Source organism: Pygocentrus nattereri, chromosome 26 (assembly GCF_015220715.1).
Source record: "Pygocentrus nattereri isolate fPygNat1 chromosome 26, fPygNat1.pri, whole genome shotgun sequence".
NCBI lineage: Eukaryota > Metazoa > Chordata > Actinopteri > Characiformes > Serrasalmidae > Pygocentrus > Pygocentrus nattereri.
Genome location: NC_051236.1, coordinates 10880786 through 10899680, shown reverse-complemented (window position 1 = coordinate 10899680; position 18895 = coordinate 10880786). Strand labels below are relative to the sequence as shown.

The 18895-nt window shown below is 39.6% G+C and overlaps 1 protein-coding gene across 7 annotated transcripts in view; it reads left to right on the top strand.

Annotated features, from left to right (window-relative positions):
• Positions 1–18895, top strand: part of tox2 (TOX high mobility group box family member 2) — a 159965-nt gene that overhangs the window by 57562 nt on the left and 83508 nt on the right. The window lies entirely within an intron of this gene.

The window sequence follows — 18895 nt, the reverse complement described above, 5'->3', positions numbered from 1 at the left end:
GCTCATGAAATTGGGGAATGCCAAGTTCACCACTGGTCTTAATGGCTTCGTCAGCCGTTTGACTGCAACTTCCTTCATTACTCAGATATTCATGAATTGATAAGTTTACCAGGAACATCCCGACACATGATTAGAGAAATTCACACTGTTACTCCAGGACAAGGGTTGAAATCCACTGCTACAGCTGAAGTGGGGTGAATGTGGTAAGGAGCTCTTAGGTCGAAAGCCCTTATTTGCTTGAGCAGAAAACTAATATATATATTTTTATTGTTATGCAGGATTTTACTCGTGTGAGTGTGACCTGAACTGAACTACAGTTTGCGCTTCGTCACGAACCACAAAATATTCAGTGCTATGAGTCTCGGAAGAGGGAAAAAAAACATTTAAACTTCAAAGATGTCTCTTTGAAGCTCCTCTACTCTCACATGTTGAAGCTTTGCTTGAATTTCTGGAGCCATTTTGGCGCAATCTGTACAGCTTCCATGCCTCCATTTTGTATGTGAGCAATGATGCATGCAGACACTCTGTACACCCACTTACACTCACACACACAAAAACATCCATAGCAAGTGCAAACACACCCTAACACTGTTTTTTTCCTCCAACTGGGGTATAAAAGTCCTTACGAAGCATTTTTCGCATCCACTCACACACACAAATGACTCATCACTAGAGTGACATTGTTTGACATTCAGCTATAACAGTTAAAAAGTTTACTTTTTCATTTTCCTTTCCCTTAATGAACAGACTTACTTAATGAATAATAATAATAAAAAAAACATACTCATTAAAAAAAAATTATCAAGATTTTAACCCAGACCTTTTTCTCTGCAGTGCATTTATACGCATACCCCACGTACAGGCCCGCAGACAATGGCATAAAGAATTCCTTTTACAAAGTCTCCGTAACTATCGCTGCGTTCTGAATTATCTTTTCATTGCACTGCTGATGCGAATCCCCAGTGAATCCAACGTTGTGGGTGGGATTCTTTCTTTTTTTTTTAATTATAAAAGAGACGGTATTGATGTTTCAGAAGGCGCCTTTTTAAATCATTTATCACCGGCAGAGTGCTAACAGAGCATTTCCTGCCAGCACACTGCCCACTGTTAAAACTAGCTCTCATACGTTATCTCCAGCCAATATCGTAAGAGCAGTTCTGCAGGACGATTCTACACAAATCATTCCAATGAGCGCCGTGTCAGGAGAGAGAGAGGGAGCGATAGAGAGACATCGAAGGATAATTGAAAGGTGTTAGCATTGTATTTTTGATTAAATAATTTTATGATTTGTCTATTAAGTTAAAGTTTATTTACTCTTAATGTAATGAGTATCATAATGCCATTAATGTTATTAAAGAGAGAGAGAGAGAGAGAGAGAGAGAGAGAGAGAGAGAGAGAGAGAGAGAAAGGAGGCAAGAGAGACAGGTCAATTGAAAGAGCTAGATTGTGGATTTTTAATAAAGTAGACGTTTTTTTACCCTTTATGTTACGAGTGGAGTGTGATAATGACATGCGTGTCATGAGAGAGAGATTAAGATAAAGATAGATAGAAATAAAGATAGAGAGATGAGTTGAAAAGGCTAGCATTGCTGCTTTTTAAACTTTTTTTTTATTATTTGTCTTCAAATTTAAGTTTATTTACGCTTCATATTATGAGAGCCATAATGTCATGAGAGAGAGAGAGAGAGAGAGAGAGAGAGAGAGAGAGAGAGAGAGAGAGGGGTGGGGATGGGTAAAAGAGAGATACATTAAAAGGGCTAGCATTGTATATTTGAATAAACTAGATGTTTTTTTTTTATATTTCTTGTTATTTGTATAGCAAGTTAAAGTTTGTTAGTTTTTCATACTCATCATTTCATCCCAGCCTCATTCCAGTGAGTGCAGAGAGAAAGAGAGAGAGAGCGAGAGTCACAGAGAGTTGAAAGGTGCTGGCATCACCTGTTTGAATGAAGTAGATACTTGAAAAAAGTATTTTTTATTAGTTTTTCTTGCACATTTAAGCGGATTTCCCCTTAGACAGGTTTTTTTTTTATTTCCATGCCGTCTCGTGCTCATTATAATGACTGCAATGTCGGAGGGGAGAGAGAGTGAGAGACATAGAGATAGGACTACACATATGTTTTTTTAATATATATCATTTTTCTAGCAAGTTAAAGTTCATTTACCCTCAAATTTGTTTTTTTTTTTCATCCTGGCCTCGGAGAAACAATCTAAATAAAGAAAGAAAGAAAGAAAAAAAACAACTTTATTTTTTTATTTCTTCTTTTTCTTCTTCTCAGTTTCCGGATGTGCGCGCATTTCCATATGAATGCTTTTTGAAATTATCTCTCTTTTATCAAACATCTCCTCTTTCCTCCTTTTAAGAAGTCTAACCAAAGCGTCTGCATGGTTTAGCACAGAACAACCACTTAAGCAGCTTTTAAAGGAAATGTGTCGTTTCTTTCTTTTTTCTTCTTTTTTTTTTTACTTTTTTCTTTCTTTCCGCTACCACCCCCCCCCTCCCCCCCCAACACACCTCCCCCCCAACGCCCCTCCGCATTGCTCATGTCAGGTGTTGTGGTAGAGTGAGGAGGATAGGGGGTGGGGGGAGGTGGGTAGTGAGGGTTTAAGGCCTTTGTTCAGTATCTCTATATCACTCCACGCAGGGTTCAGTTAAAAATGGGTTCAGCTGAACATCCGCTGTTCTGTCAAAAAATACCCCCCCCCCCCCCACCCCCTCTGCTGCTCACCTTTCTAACAGACATACACACAGCCCTGTGCAGAAGCATGCTCGCCCGCGTGTGCACATGCAAACACACACATACACCGTTACAGCATACACAACCTTGCAAAACATGCATTCACACATGCTGGGTTTATTTCAGGATTTTATTTCTCAGAAACCTGCTTCTCTGTTTCTCCCCCCTTTTTTCTGGTAAAGGGCACAACTCATGGCTTCATGGTATCACTATAGCAACTCCACAGTGCCCTTATCCTTAAGCGCGAGGTTCGGCACGCACAGCCATGGCTGCCAAACCCGTACCCAAAGAGAACAGGCAATGGGATTACTGCTGCTGGAGAATATAATCTCACATTTCACTGGCCAGCAGCATACGCAGTAATGTACCATGCTAACATTAGCTCAGTCCTTAATGCAGAAACAATACTAATAATCTGGCATGAAGAGTGGAAGGCAGATTGCTGCTCTAATGCCTGAGGAAATACATTAGAGTGGACTGCTATAAAGGGGGTCCTTCAAGGGTTCTTTGGTAAAAGCTTGTGTTATATATAGAACCAAGCCTCCCAGAACCATTTCAATGCTTAACCCTGTAGAGGCAGTCTGAGAATTTGGCAGTGGCCCCTTTAGCTCATTTAAATCTACTGTTAAAGCTGTTACGATGCCTGTGTGTCCATGTTAGAGTGAAATATGTCAGTGTGTGGAGTTGGAGCTCATTGTGTGCTGCTTGGTTTCATATCACTGTATAAAAGATGCACAAGGCCTTTATTTTTGGATGTATTGATATTTTTTCCATTCAGAGCGCAGTTCAGATCAGTAAGCACAGAGTAATGTTAAAACACAACTGTCATTTTCAAAAGATGTACAAAATGTTTTTTTGTAGTACTATTTATGTGATAACCATGTACTGTACATATTTTCATTGAGCAAATTCAGTATGTTGCTTTTTCAGCATGCACCTTATTCTGTTTTTGAGAAGAGATAATGATTTAGGAATTTAAAGTTTAATATATTTTCCTCTCTGTAATTATGTTAGAATCAATGAAAATCTAATTATGTGCAGTTGTTAGTGCTCGCCTGTCAGATGTTGTTTTGAATAGAAGCAACGTCCCAGGCCTGCTGTCCCATGACTATTTTTAAGGTTTATGATATGATCAAGATGAATTATTGATATCTGCAACCATTCTGCTCTCTCTCTCTCTCTCTCTCTCTCTCTCTCTCTCTCTCTCTCTCTCTCTCTCTCTCTCTCTCTCTCTCCCTCTCTCTCTCGGATAAGCTGCATTCATATGTACTGTCCTCCCCCTTCCCCTGTGGTCGTGTAGTTAAGCCCTTAGCTCTACTCTTGGCTTATGCTGATAGCTTCTACAATAGTGCACAGTAAGAGCTGTAGTCATATGCAAACAACAGTGCAGCGCTGGCATCCACTGGGCAAACAGGGCAGAATAGAACTCCATGTAATAATAACCTGCACTGGACCACAATCGGGTACAATGGCACAGAGCGCAGTACGCAGCACAGTAACATACAGCCTTCCATTAGAGCTGTGTATTCTCAGCTTATCTCCAAGAGGAATTAACTTAATCTTTTGGAAATACGATATGATTTCCTTTTTTGTTGTTTTTTTACTCCATCGCTCTCTTGTTCTGACCAGAGCGCTGGATAACAGCAGGTTAAATTTGGGTTAATTGGATAAACAGATTTTCTCAGTGTGTTGCAGTTCTAAACCAAAACTGAATGTAGACTAACAGCTGAAACATCAGTTAGCAAAGTAATATTTTCAGGCACTTTTACAGAAGCTTCAGCCCTGAAAAGGCAGTACTTACCCAGTTTTGCTTTGCAATTTAGTGTAATTCTATAATTCTATAAATAGTTATGTAATTAATTACGTGTGCATCTTATACTGACAGATTCTGAAATGACAGTTCCAAAAACATGGCAAAATATAAAGATGCTCAATGCTTTTATCTCCTTTAAATCAGCTGTCAGAGTAGTTACATACAAAATGTGTGTAATACAGGGGTTTCTGGGAGGTCCTGGACCCCATAATTAATCTCTTGGACACCTCTTCTGGTCCCTGAAAATAAATTGATTCTGAGGTTATGCTAATTGTTGGGTAAAAGTAGACACTTAACTAAAAATTCAGGGAAAGATCATTATTTATCCTTTAATCTTTAATATTCTTAACAAACTATGCAGCACCAGTCTGACTCAGGGGGGCGCTGTAGCACATTAGCATGCCCAGTTGGTGCTTGATAGCCTAGCAACTGTAACTATGCTCGAGACATTACAATATGCCGTAGCATATTTTTAAATATAAAAACTTTCACAAGAGACTGGTGAAAATAGTGAATTGTTATTCATTTCTCAAACCAAAGACACTACAGGAGATGTGGATGGTCTCGGTTAATGTGAGCAAGACTGCAGGAAAGAATCTTTTAAAAAGAAGAATTATTCAACCTTCAATTCAGTTCAAACTCCTTGGTGCCACTGAAGCTAGCCCCAGCACTGTTAAGGCGAGTAAGCAGTTAGCCACGCTACAGTAACCAGCCAACATGGAACCCTCCAAATACCAAGGAGCATGTGAAACTGGAGCTTTCTGTGTGCTACAGTGTTTTCTTCACTGTAGTGGAGAAGCACTGTGCCGTCTTTATTGTTGGATGCACTGCCTTTCTGAACAAATTTGCACATTTAGAACATAGTTCAGATCCCCCAGTTGTTATTATTGGCAGAGTTAATCAGAGACAAAAAAATGAGGTGTTTCTAAACATAGAGGAGCCTTCACATCAAGTCTGTTGCATTTATTAGTGCAGGAAATGGACAAAAGAGGAAGAAGAAATGGATTCCTGGAGTGGTAGTGATTATAAGTAACTCATTTTGATGCACATTTTCTTGGACTGCATCCATGACAATGGAGCTCTGATTGGTCAGTCAGATTTTTAACACATACAGAAAATCTGGGTGGCTCTGATTACTTTCACTCAGCATCACTGTCCATCAGTTTCACGCTTGAGATGAAAGATGGTATTAATATGTCTGTTATTTGCAAAACTTGTTGTGTATTTTTACATACAAAAAATAGGCCTTAATCCTATTTAACCACGTGTCTGAGAATTTGACCCCTTAAATGGCCCAAAGTCTTATTACACTCTTCTATAACCTAAGAATAGCTTCTATAACCTAAGAATAGCTCAGCCAGGTTGTATTGAAGTCTCTGTAGTTACTGAATAATAAGTCTTAGCATGTAATAATCCTAGGATTTTAAGGGGTTAATCTACCGCCAGAAGAACTGCAGAGCATGCATGTCCACACTGGCCAGAGTGACACACATTAGCATTGAATGGGAGCTTTCTGCATGATTTTCTATCACTGTATAAAAGATGCATTAGGATTCCTGTTTTTTTCCGAGTGAGTGTGCAAGCTCATTCAGAGCATGATTTGGATCAGTAATCACATATTATTGATTTGTTTAATCAAAATACAGAGAAAAAATATGAATTATTGCCATTATTGCCAGAGTATTTTTTACATATTAAACAAATGCAATAGCAGCATTAAGACATAGTGTTATTAAAAGAGCAGGTTAAACTGCAGAAATGGACACTTTTTTGCATTGGCTTGAAGGGATTCATCAAAGTACAATTGAATATGACTGAAATGTATTGATTAAAAGGTAGTTTATGATACAAAACATATTTTATCAGCTCAGGTTAGATCACGCACTTTAGATATCAAATAAAGGCCAGAAAATCTTCATATCAATGACCCTAACTCTCTTACCTTTTTACAGAGAGAGTAGACTAAATTGAAAAAAAAATCCTAAAAGGTTACGGGGTTAAAGCTAATTGACAATAGCAGCGTTGAATGAATTGCTGAATATCAAGCTAACATCATTACTGACAGATGCTTGTGTGCCTGCAGTGAAGGAAAGAATTTCAGTTTTAAGTTTAACCAGCAGACTCACAGGTGGCTCTCTTTTGGTCTGTGAGTGTGGTCAGTGTTCCTTATCTAATTCTGGCAGGACACAGGGCCTGTTGTTTTGTGGCCACAGGGTGTGTATGTGTGTGTGAATCTAATAGATCATAGGGCAGAAGTCTGGTACCACCTTTACCCTTATTTTTTTTTTTTCTTTTCTCAGCGTTTGTCTGAAATACTATCAAACCCATCACCATCACTGTTTTGCTTTCATCCTGACCTTCTGCTCTCATTTGCCACTCTGCTATTCCCTGTTCTTCACCCTCTGCCAGGGAGAAATGACACATTCCACCCTTTTTCCTCAGGTTTCAAGTAAAAATCGACCCCCTTCCCCTCCTCTATACACCTCTGCTCTCGCACACATGCCTCCCCTCCCTTCCCCTCCCCTCTTCTGTCTGATTCAGAAGGCTTGCATAGTCAATTACGTTGAATTTTTGAGAGATGGAGTGAGTCGGGAGTTGCCATATTTTTGTATAATATTAATATTTCATAAGCACCATTCTAGGCTGCATATCTAAGAGAGAAGGGGAGCCTATTAGATTCTGCAGCGGCGGGACATTATTCAGCCTGCACAGAGGAATATACAGCAGCTGCAGAGACTGTCATTACAGCTAGTGCTCTTTATTTTTATCCTGATTGAGGGTAAAAAAGAAAAGAAAGAAAGGTGGAAATGATGAATACTGTACTGGCAACTCTGGTGTTTGTTTGATGTGAGTTCAAATTCAGCCACTTGAATGTGTGTTGCCAGACTGGAGCACACAGAGACAACAGGTATGCATCGAATAGCATGTCACATCCTTGGAAATCTGCTACAGTATAAAGAACACTGGAAATTAATTGGAAGTGAGTTAAAGGGCCCGTATAGCAAATTTTCTTGTCTTAGTTTTTACCCCCAGAGGTCCATTTATGACGTCGGTGTGTTTTAACGTTCCAAAAACAGTCAACATTCATTTTTACCCAGCAAATCTCTTTTCATTTCGTCGAGTTAAACAAGCTGTTTTTGTTACTTTAAGACTGATGTAAGATATATGTAAATTACATTGTTCTGATTGGCTGCGCTCTGTTATGTCTTGTTTAAAAAGCAGTCTGGGCTGAAACACTCCTTACTTCATATCAGTGTGAATGGGTGGGACTGCTGTAGGCTGAATAGACACATATACACAAACACTCTGGTTTTTGTGGCATCACAAAAGCAATTCAGTCAAAATCGGCTACTTAATTTCTCTATGTGGACTGCATGGGCTGAGGAGTTTTGACATTTGCATATTAAAACCTTATTATTTTTAAAAAAAGGTGAGGGGGTACATGGCACTTTAGTTGCGGTAGAGGGCTATTAAAGTGCTCATATCTTGGGAAAAGAAAATTATTTTCCTGAAAAGTTTTGAAATATAGCTGTTCCATTTAGCATTTAAGTTTAAAAACATACCAATGACTCAGCAGTTGATACAGTACATATGTGAAAATTAAGCTGCACAAACAAGCTGATTTGAATTCATTGTTTTTGTGATGTCACATGTATTTTTGCCTGTTCAGTAGAGCCGTTTAAACTTGCTCATTCATGCTGAAGTTATGAGGAGTGCGTCTGCTTATGTGAATGAAGCACAATACAGGAAACCCATCACATCAGAGATCATTTACATACATCAGTCTTAAAGGTGTAGTAACAAAGAGCCTGTTTAATCATCAGGCATAAAGAGAAGTTGGAAATGATGGTCATGTAAAAATACATTTTTTATGTTTTTTGTACGTAAACCCAGACAAATATCTTAAAAGGACCTCCAAAGAAAAAAAAAAAGACAAGACAAATATAGGATATAGGCCCTTTAATTGGAGCGGAATTGGATCGGCCTGAATGGAAGGAAAATAGCAGAACAGTTCGGAAAAGGGAGAAAAACAATCGATGGTGAAAAATGGAACGATTGATTGAACTTGCTTGCATGTTATTTCTCAACCAGATGAGATAGATATACACTACTGCAAACACTCACGGCTTTGTGGAAAGACAAATACACACTCCTGTAAATACGCACACACACACACAAATGTACCCAGCAAACACATACTAATGCACTCGGTCCAAATGTATTAATGTAGTCTGCCAGCTTTCTCTGAAATTCAAATGTAAAAAAGGGGTGGGGGTGTTCTCTCTGTTTCTCTCTTTCTCTCTGTCTGTGTCTAGGTCTCTCTCTCTCTTTCTCTCTCTCTCTCTCTCTCTCTCTCTCTCTCTTTTAAAAAAAACTGCCATCTATCTATTAGTGTACCGTAAATATTACATGAGCATTGGATCTTACTGGCTTTGGCACGATAGCGAGAGAGAGAGAGAGAGAGAGAGAGAGAGAGAGAGAGAGAGAGAGAAAGAGAGAGGAAAACAGAGAGAGAGAGAGAGAGAGAGAGAGAGAGAGTATTATTTTATTCCAGCACTCCTTGTTTATTGCTACTGTTCATGACCTACTTCTATCCTTCCCTAGTCAGCGTAGCGCACTCCAATCTGCCCCCATCTCAAACGGCCGTCCCCGCAGTACAATTACTGTGCAAAAGGGATCCCAAATGGAGATGTTTGTACTAAATAACACACGTGTAATTAAGACCTAATGAGCTCTTGTCACTACGGAATGTGCAATTAGACTAGTAATAGAAAATCTCAGCACAGAGCGAGAGCAGCAGAGAGAGAGAGAGAGAGAGAGAGGGAAAAAAGGGAGGAGACAAGAAGAGGAAGGGCTGCTGAAATGAGGAGAGAGAGAGGGAGAGAGAGAGAGAGGGAGAGAGCAAAGCAAAGGTTCCTTATAAAGAGCAGTTCAGTAAAACATTGCTCAAATATGCTCAATCAGCCAAGACGTGTTTGGTGTTTCTTTAGTTTTGTGCTGCAGCTATGAGGCTAATGCATGACTGCGTGCCTGAATCACTGCGCTCTGACCCCAGTCCATGTCAGTTTAGATCTAAACCAAAAAAATCTATAAATTTGTTAATTAAAATATTCTTAATCGAAACATACATTGAACTGTTTGGTACTTTTACTGCATTGATGAAACCTCACGGCCTACACTGGCTTTAATCAGGTTTGTTTATCATGCTAAATGCTAGCTAATTAAAAGCGGCACACAGTAGTTGGATATCTAAAGAGAATCGGCCTGCATGTAGTGTGTCACCAGCAGCATGTGGTTAGCCTTTGTTCATTTCAATTAGATGATCCTTACTGCTGTCACACTGATAGTCAAAATTTGGATGTCAAGACTCAGTTCCTAATTTTCTCTTATTCCTGAGAGGGAGGCTGCCTATGACAAATTTTCCAAAGCAGAGAAGGAGCGATTTTATGGGTGGTGTTAGGGGCAGGAAGTTCAACATCACACCACACATCACATCACTTACGCAAAAAAGAAACAAGCACTTGTTGCACTTCCTTATGGTGGAGAAAGATGGAGAGAGTCTACCAAGTTTTGTTCTTCCTACTCAGCCCAGATAAACATTAGCAATGTTAGCAAGGGCCTTGGCCACCTCAGTAATTAATAACTGTGACAACTGCTCATTTCTCCTTTAAACTAAGCTCCAGGCTGCAATGGTGAGAGGTGCTCATCGTCTGTTTTCAAGGTTTTTTAGTAAACATCTGTGATAATGTGTGGCATGGTAAATATGTCAGTGAATTAATAATCATCTTCAAGTGGAAATATGAGCAAAACTCTACCGTACTGTCCCACTTATACTCGCTGGATCAATTTTACCTGCATTTTTTCTGATTGATTATCTCATTCATAGTGACACATCAAAACTTCACCATTAGAACACAGCCTAAATGAAAGCGTGCTGGCCATTTAGCTGTCCAGAACAGAAGGAAACTTTTTCAGCTGGCACTAAACTTCAAACAATAAATGCTTTTTCAAAGCAAAGCATCTTAATTTTGGCCAGAACAACACAGCGGTTTGAATGTGTGTGGTGTGCTGTGGCTGCTTGCTGAACTGAATCCCTTAATTAACCCTCCTGTTCTGTTGAAGGTCAGGATGATGAAACCAAGCAGCCTACACTGACTTTAATCAGTCAGTTTTGTCATGCTAAATGCTAGCTAGTCACAAGTAGCACACAGTAGTTGTACATATAAAGAGAATCGGACTGTTATTCCTAAAGATAAGGCTGTGTTCAGATGATGCAGCGTATTCCGTGAAAATCCATGTCTGAGCTGTGAAGAGTCTGTCTGTGACCAAAAAAGCATACAGGTACACCCTTTTTAATCATTTTAGGAGCATGAAACTATATCTGCTGGACCTGTGGCTCATTTAGTGTGATTGGAGTGAAAAGCATCAATTTGACCTGGAATAGAAGAGACGTCTTGTTGATATTAATCAAACCCCATGACAGAAAATCTGTAAAAATGTTGAAAAAGTCTAAATAAGAATAAATACAACAAATGTGTTGAAATAAATATTAACAAGAATTAAACCATGATCTGTAAGGGGTGAAAAACTTGATTTCACTTAATATTATAAGGGATGAAAAACGTTTGCCTTACACTAAATATTGATTACATTGATATTAATTGAGACACAAATAAGAGTTTTTGTTATGTCTTTTGTTTTAACTACTTTCGGATCTTCAGACACCAAATATGTCTTGTCTGTTTGACTACTTTTGATGTAAAATTGTGTAATTGTGTATGTTTTTTGCCAAACCATTCCTAATACAGCCAATGTCCTTTCCTATCTAAAACAACATCACTGTAGCATTAAAAGAAACAGGAATTCATCAGAGCTATACACTCTAGGAGTGATGGGAGAGATAGTTCTGTCCTCTTTGACCTCCAGAAAAGCCAGCGGGGCCCCTAGAAGCATAGGATACAGTTTTTTGTTTAGCATTCCTTCTGTTTTTATAAACATGTATCGTTTAAACATTTAAAATGAAAAGGTTCACATGCCTGCTGGAATGGAAACTAATATGAGCCCAGTATGCGCAGTGAACTCCTACAGCGCGGTATTTACTCCTTCACAGCTCAATCTGATTACGTTAGTCTTTACTGGCGCTAAACACTGGTGACCTTATTGTTAGCCTGACCTTGCTGTATGCAGTGGATGTGTTGCAGTTGACGACTTTCCACTTGTGGACAGGTTTTAATATTACGGCATAGTCAGTTTGTACATTAGGAATACAGTTATGCTTTATACTCTATTATTATTACACACAGAGCAATTGAACGATGCCTTATAGCATCATATACATAATAGAAAACATGCAGGACAGCCATGAAATGCCATTATGTTAAAACTCGTTGGGATAAATGGAGCAAGGGATGAAATGGATCGCTGGGTAAAAAAGCTGTTTCTCAATGTGCCCATACACTTGTTTACACACAGAAATGCACTTTCCATCACCTCCGCAACAGTATTGATGTTCTAAGCTTCTCATCACGTACCTCTGAAAGAGAACCATTCACATTGAAACGGAGACAGGATGGAATCTCTCTCTCTCTCTCCCTCTCTCTCATGTCCTTGCTGTGTTGGGCATGCTCTGTATATGAAATGGTTTGATGAGTCTGCTTGTAGAAGACGCTCTTTGTTGCGTCCACTGGGATTGGCCTTGAGAGACGTGCCTTTGTTGTCCTTTAGATCTAATGCGTGCTGCTCTAATAGATTTAATGGTAGCAGACGACAAGGTTTATGGGCTTTTATATCAAACACACGCATACTCTTATGCACACACATACTCTGTATGGACTGTAATTTAGAAAAAGCCTAATTCCTTGAAATCTGAACCAATCACTTTGATGCCAGCATAGTATGTTCCACTAGTTCCACTAGGAACTAAGGATAGAAGTAGGTCCACCTTTTTATATGGAGAATTCTTTCTTTACCCTTGAAAGTCGAAGGCTTATTGTATCTTGAGGCTAATTATTCAGTAACTCCATGGTCTACAGTGCAATCTGACTGTTATTCTGTATATAGTATATAGTGTGTAATAGACCCTGTAATAGACTCCTGCCCATTTTAGGTTGATGCAGTAACCGACACAAGAAAGCTGAGGAGGCCATCAGTGAAAAAAAATGTGATCATTCATGTACATAAATGTAAAAGACCCTATGTCTGGTCAGATATTTTGCTCTTGACCCTCTCGAAATGAGCCACAATGATCCTCTCAAAGAATTTGGGCCTCTTAAACTCTGACACAGTGCCTTGTGTTGCTGTGTTGTCTGTCACCATATGAAAGATGCAAAATACTGTACATCATCACAAAGAAGGGAGGTGTCTCAGTCTGGCTGGAGTGTGCCTTTAATTAGATATATAACAAATGGCATTCTTCTAGATCTGTAATTTGTAGTCAAAAGTAATGTATCACAATATTGCACAATATGTCATACTGAACTATACATATCACACATATAATTCTGGTCATAACCCTGGCATTTTTAGAAAATGTAAGTGATTATACAAAGCATATTTATTTAGTAGTGCTCAGACTGAACTATTTATCATCAATTTGGAAGAATTATTTTAGGCACACTCAAATTATTTTACCAGGCAGGCTACATGTCAGTTTACCGGTCAGTCTATATGCCAACCCTCATCTGTGGTCATGAGCTTTGGGTAATGCCCGAAAGAATAAGAATGCAGACATAAACAGCAGAAATCAGCTTTCTCTACAGGGTGGTGGGCTTCACCCTACTTGATACGGTGAGGAGCATGGTCATCCAGAAGGAGCTCTTAGTAGAGCCGCTATACCTCCGCATAGAGAGAAGCCAGTTAAGGTGGTTCAGGCATCTGATCAAGATGCCCCCAGACCACCTCCCAGTGGAGGTTTACCAGGCACAGCCTACTACCTGGGGACGTCCTAGGACCCGCTGGAGTGATTATATCTGCAAGTTGGCCTGGGAGTGGCTTGGGGACCCTGGGAATGAGCTAGAGGAAGTTGTGGGGGACAGGGTTTGTCTGGGATTCTCTGCTCTTGCAGCTGCTATCTGTTTTATGAGGTTAAAGATGATGATGATGGTGAGAATTATATCGTAGCTCCGGTATTGTGAAAATATTGTATCGTGGGGCCTCTAGTGATTCCCATCCTCTAGTATGCATGCACTACAGCATCTTAAAAAGGCATGTTTGAAATGTATTTTGCATTTATGATTGACTATTCTCCTGCCCTTTGCAGCGTCTTCAGCATGTGACAGATGTGGCTGAAAAATGCTCTGTGGAAGCTCTCATGTCAGCACTTTCGTGTAATTGCTCGTTCCCGAAATTAGATTTCAGAATCTCGTTACTCTAAATCTCTTCTCACTTTATAAACCTAGTTAACTCCAGGCTTTGTTTTGTCTCTCTCCCTCTCTTTCTCTCGTTTTCCCTCTCTCTCTTACTCTCCGTACAAGCAGAATTGGGAAAACAGTGCGATGAATGAGGCCGCATGAGTGCGATATCCAAACACTGAGGAGTAATTAAGACCAGCAGATGATGGCAAATGATTCTCCAGTGGTTGCCTTGATTGCTCACACATACACACGCACGCGCACGGGCACGCGCTCGCTCACACACGCTCTGAGAGAGGGTGTAATTTGTGAAGGTGTCTGCTGGAGTCTCCGTTTGGATACATTTGCATGTTAATTAGAGAGGCGGTTCAGCTGTTCTGGCTCATTTCTCCAGCCTTTAGTCCATAAAGAAACAATGATCATTCTCCTCAGCGGAGCAGCACGGGTGCGCGCGCGTGTGTGGGTGTGTGTGTGCTTCTATTTTGCCTGAATAAACCTGTGGTTCTTCAAGTGTAACCATGCAATCACTGTTTCAGCCTTTTTCTCAGAAGAGCAGGAGAATGGAGGGAATCTGAATGGGTGTCTCTCTCTATCATGTGTTTGATTGGCATGTCATTAGTCATAGTGCAGAACCACAGTGAGGTGTCAGATTTTTATAAAGTGAGAGAGAGAGAGCCTGAGAGAGACAGACAGACAGAGAGAGAGAGAGAGGGCTGCACGAAAAGAGGACATAGAGAAAGAGAAAGAGACTGACAGACAGATACTGAGAAAGAGAGAGAGGGAAGGAGAGAGACTGATATACCCTGAGACAGAGGGGGAGACTGATAAAAAGACACTTATAGAGAGACGGAGACTGATAGAGAGACACAAGGAAAGGAGAGAGAAAGAGACAGACAGACTCATAGAGAGACATTGAATGACTTGGAGAGAGAGACTGGTAGAAATTGAGAGAGAGAGAGAGAGAGAGAGAGAGAGAGAGAGAGAGAGAGAGAGAGATTGTAATAGGGGTACTGTTCTCATTTCAAGCACTAAATTTAAACCACACTCACACACACACACACACACACACACACACACACACACACATATATGTGTACCAGTTCATGCAGCTTTTTTCAAAAGAAGTTGCTTGTGGCAGCCATCTTGTTTTCAAGGTGTTGCACTCCAGTGACACACTCGCAGTTCAGAGCCGCAGTTCAGACTGGGGCTTATGAAACTGAGAAGTGTCAGGACACCCGAGAAGAAACACAGTGAAACACTGTTCTGCAGAAGCTGTGCACTTGTGCCAAAGCAGCTGTGGTCTTTTCTCATACACACAGACAGACACATTTCTGTCTATTTATAGAGCCTCTCTCACCCTAATTACATTTACATGTACTAGTAAGTGCAATATATAAACACAGTCCTTGTAGTGAAATAGTTAATCCTATAGGGTCAGTACATCTACACTAATCTGCTCTTCAGCATTAATAACATGATGTCTCAATTCTGCTGTTGCATTTATTTAGTATGTAAAGAAGATAATCTAACAGAGCTGAAAACTGTGTCATGAACTACCTTTTTAAGCAATAAAGGATGGAAGTGTAGAAATATACTCCACCTTTCATTGCTAACCTGATTGGGCAGAATTCTGTTCTGAACATGCTGCCACATTTGCAGTGCATCTAACAGTAAAGGCAGCATTGTGTTTCTTTTATACAGTGATGGAAAGCACAGAAGCACAGAGTCAGCGTCCACATGCTGATCCGTTTTACTGTGACAAACCTGGTCACATGTCGTAACTACCCTGGGGGCAGATTTTAATGAGTTAAAAGGAACAAAGCCAAAGTCTGTGAATGTAGCATTGAAAACATAAAACATTAAACACATTAAATATGGCACTACTGGTGCATTTTACAAAATATTGTGATAAATATGTGAAAAGCATCATGAAACACTCATTTTACACGCTACTCATTTAGATATAAAGGGAGAAAACTTTCCACATCATTTAGTGAATTTATTTCCTTTTACTTTTGATTTAAGCCAACTCTTCACAAATATGCTGTTTTTGAGCTAAAAGATGGGAGGTGAGAAATTGACTGGGTTAGAAAAGTAAGCTGATATAATCCTTCTACTTTGGTATTATTAGATCTTTGATACCATTGACCACAGGATTTTACTCCAGCGTCTTGAATGCTGGGTTGGCCTCTCGGGCACAGTTTTAGAATGGTTTAAATCATATTTAAGTAATAGACAGTTCATGGTTTCACTTGGAAATAATTCAACAAAATGATTTGCTGTTTCGTGTGGAGTACCCCAAGGTTCAGTCTTAGGGCCTTTGCATTTTTCTTTGTACATGCTACCTCTAGGTGATGTCATTGGGAAGCATAGTATAAATTTTCATAGCTATGCTGATGACACCCAGCTGTACGTTTCTATTCCTTCTGAAGATCAAGGCACTGTGGACAGACTAACCAGCTGTGTGTCAGATATTTCTCAGTGGATGTCACAAAATTTTCAACAATTAAATCATAAAAAAACTGAATTACTGATCACTGGTACAGAAACTCAGAGAAAAAAGATTTTTGAAAAACTTGGTTCTTTAGCTTCATATACCACACCTGCAGTACAAAACCTGGGTGTGATCTCAGACTCTGAGCTCTGTTTTATCCCGCATGTAAACACGGTCACTAAAATAGCTTTTTTTATCATTTAAAAAATATCGCTAAAGTTTGACCTTTTCTATCTCAGAGTGACGCAGAAAAACTTGTTCATGCATTTGTTACAAGCAGACTTGACTACTGTGACGCTCTTTTTACTGGACTTCCTAAGAAAACTATACATCCCTTATAACTAGTACAAAATGCAGCGGCGCATCCTAACAAAAACAAAAAAGAGACATCACATCACTCCAGTTTTGAAAGAACTGCACTGACTGCCTGTATCATTCAGGATAGATTTCAAGGTTCTGCTACTAGTCTTTAAAGCTCAAAACCTAGCACCTGCTTACAATTACAAATTGTCTGTCTGTTTATGTTCCGGCACGTAATCTAAGATCTGCAGATAGTGGCCATTCTACAGATACCCTCTGTAAAATACGGAAAATATGGAGAGGCCTCTTTTAGTTATGCTTCTAAATTTTGGAACTTCCCACCTTTTATTAGACAGTCAAGCTCAGTGCTCACTTTTAAGAAGCACCTAAATACGTATCTCTTTAAACTAGCATTTAAATAAAACTGAATGTCTCATGGTGTTTATCTTGTAATTTAATCTTTTTCTTTTTCTTCTGATTCTATTTAAATACTAGTGATCTCTTCTATAACTATGTTTTATCACCTCTCTGTAAAGCACTGTGAGCTGCCACTGGGATGAAAAGTGGTATATAAATACAATTATTATTATTATTATTATTATTATTATTAGGTCATTAGCATTTGTCTCTTTATGTTAAATAATTTAGATTAATTGTCTTTCAGTGTATAAATTTCAAGCCATCATTGATTTCAGTAGTTTCATTCTTGATTTCATTTAAAGCAGTGATAGCAAAACACTGAGAAGTGCTCAGAGAAATGGAACAGTACTGGAAGTTGCTGAGCAATGATGCATGCTAACTGAATGTTGGTGCTGCACAACGCAGCACGTCCGGTGTGCAGTCAACTTTAGACAGCTCTTTTGCATATTGTTATGCTTTTGCAGTGTCACTTCTGCAAAGGCAAAACACTGTAATAATTCCCAACACCTTAAACAGAGGTTCCCAGTCCTGGTGACTACCTGCTCTGCTCATTGTTGCACTTTCTCTACTCCCAACACATGATGCAGCGCATGAGGGGCTTAATAATGAGATGATGAGCTCTCCAAAATGGTAACTTTACAGGAGAAGGAAAAAACATAGTTTAATTTTAATGCAAGTCAATGGAACCAGAATTTGTTCCAAGTCATTTTGGGCCATTTCTGTTGGTCCATTCATCCTGACATGAAAGGGCAGCAGGTACTTTCAAGTAATGTCAAAAACTGACTAATGGGTATACAAGGTTTTGTTCCCGACAACAGCTTCATAGTAGTTATCAAATAACTAGGCACACACAATCAGAGTCTGCCAAACATTAAAAATAATTAAATAAAATACAAATATAATAAATAATACAATAAATACAATATAAAAATGCAAATAAAAAAACTGCCAAAAATGGACCATCAACCAATTTGGCTTTAATAAAATTGGAATTGGAATCGACTTTAAAACTCTTGATTTATGCATCTCTGCAAATAGTCTTTACTGAATAATAGACTGAATCATAAGCTTGGGCTTCTGTAGGCTTTATTTTAAAAAGAGTTCTCAAAGTTAACTTGCTGTATCTTCTCTCTTTGCACCTGTTCTATCAGTTCATCTCTCCAAGAAAGAAAAAAAGTCCTGCTGTTTTTGGCTTATATCTGTAATCTTGAGCTTTGCCTGCAAATTACATAATAAACACAAGCAGACAACTGCTGGAACACACTCACACCCGGCCTGGTGAGAGGCTGAGGAGCCTGAGACATTCCAAGATGTGTGTTCTGGCCAAAGCAAGAGTGTTAATCACTCCCTGTCTCGCGCATACACACACACACACACACACACACACTTGGATGCCTGCAGACACACACGCAGGCATGCTGACTGGATCGCTCTGCTGTGTCAGAGGCTGCCGTGGGAGCGAGCGATGGAGCTAAAGGCCGTTCTGCCCTCTTAGCTGCACTGAGCTGTGTGGTTGCGGGGGGGGGTGTGTATGACAGTAGGCTCTGCTGGTGTAATTAACGCTTCCATGTTTCTGACACCCCCTGCAGTCACCTCACGTGACACTTGTGTCTCTCTCTTTCACACTCACACACACATTGTTCATCTACACCCCTGACTGGCCTAATTACCCCTTAGCTAATGAACTGTAATTACAACTGCAGAGCTATGGGAGCTTCTGAGAAAGTCAGGCTCTCTCTCTCCCTCTCTCTGTCTGTCTGTCTCTCTCTCTCTTTCTCTC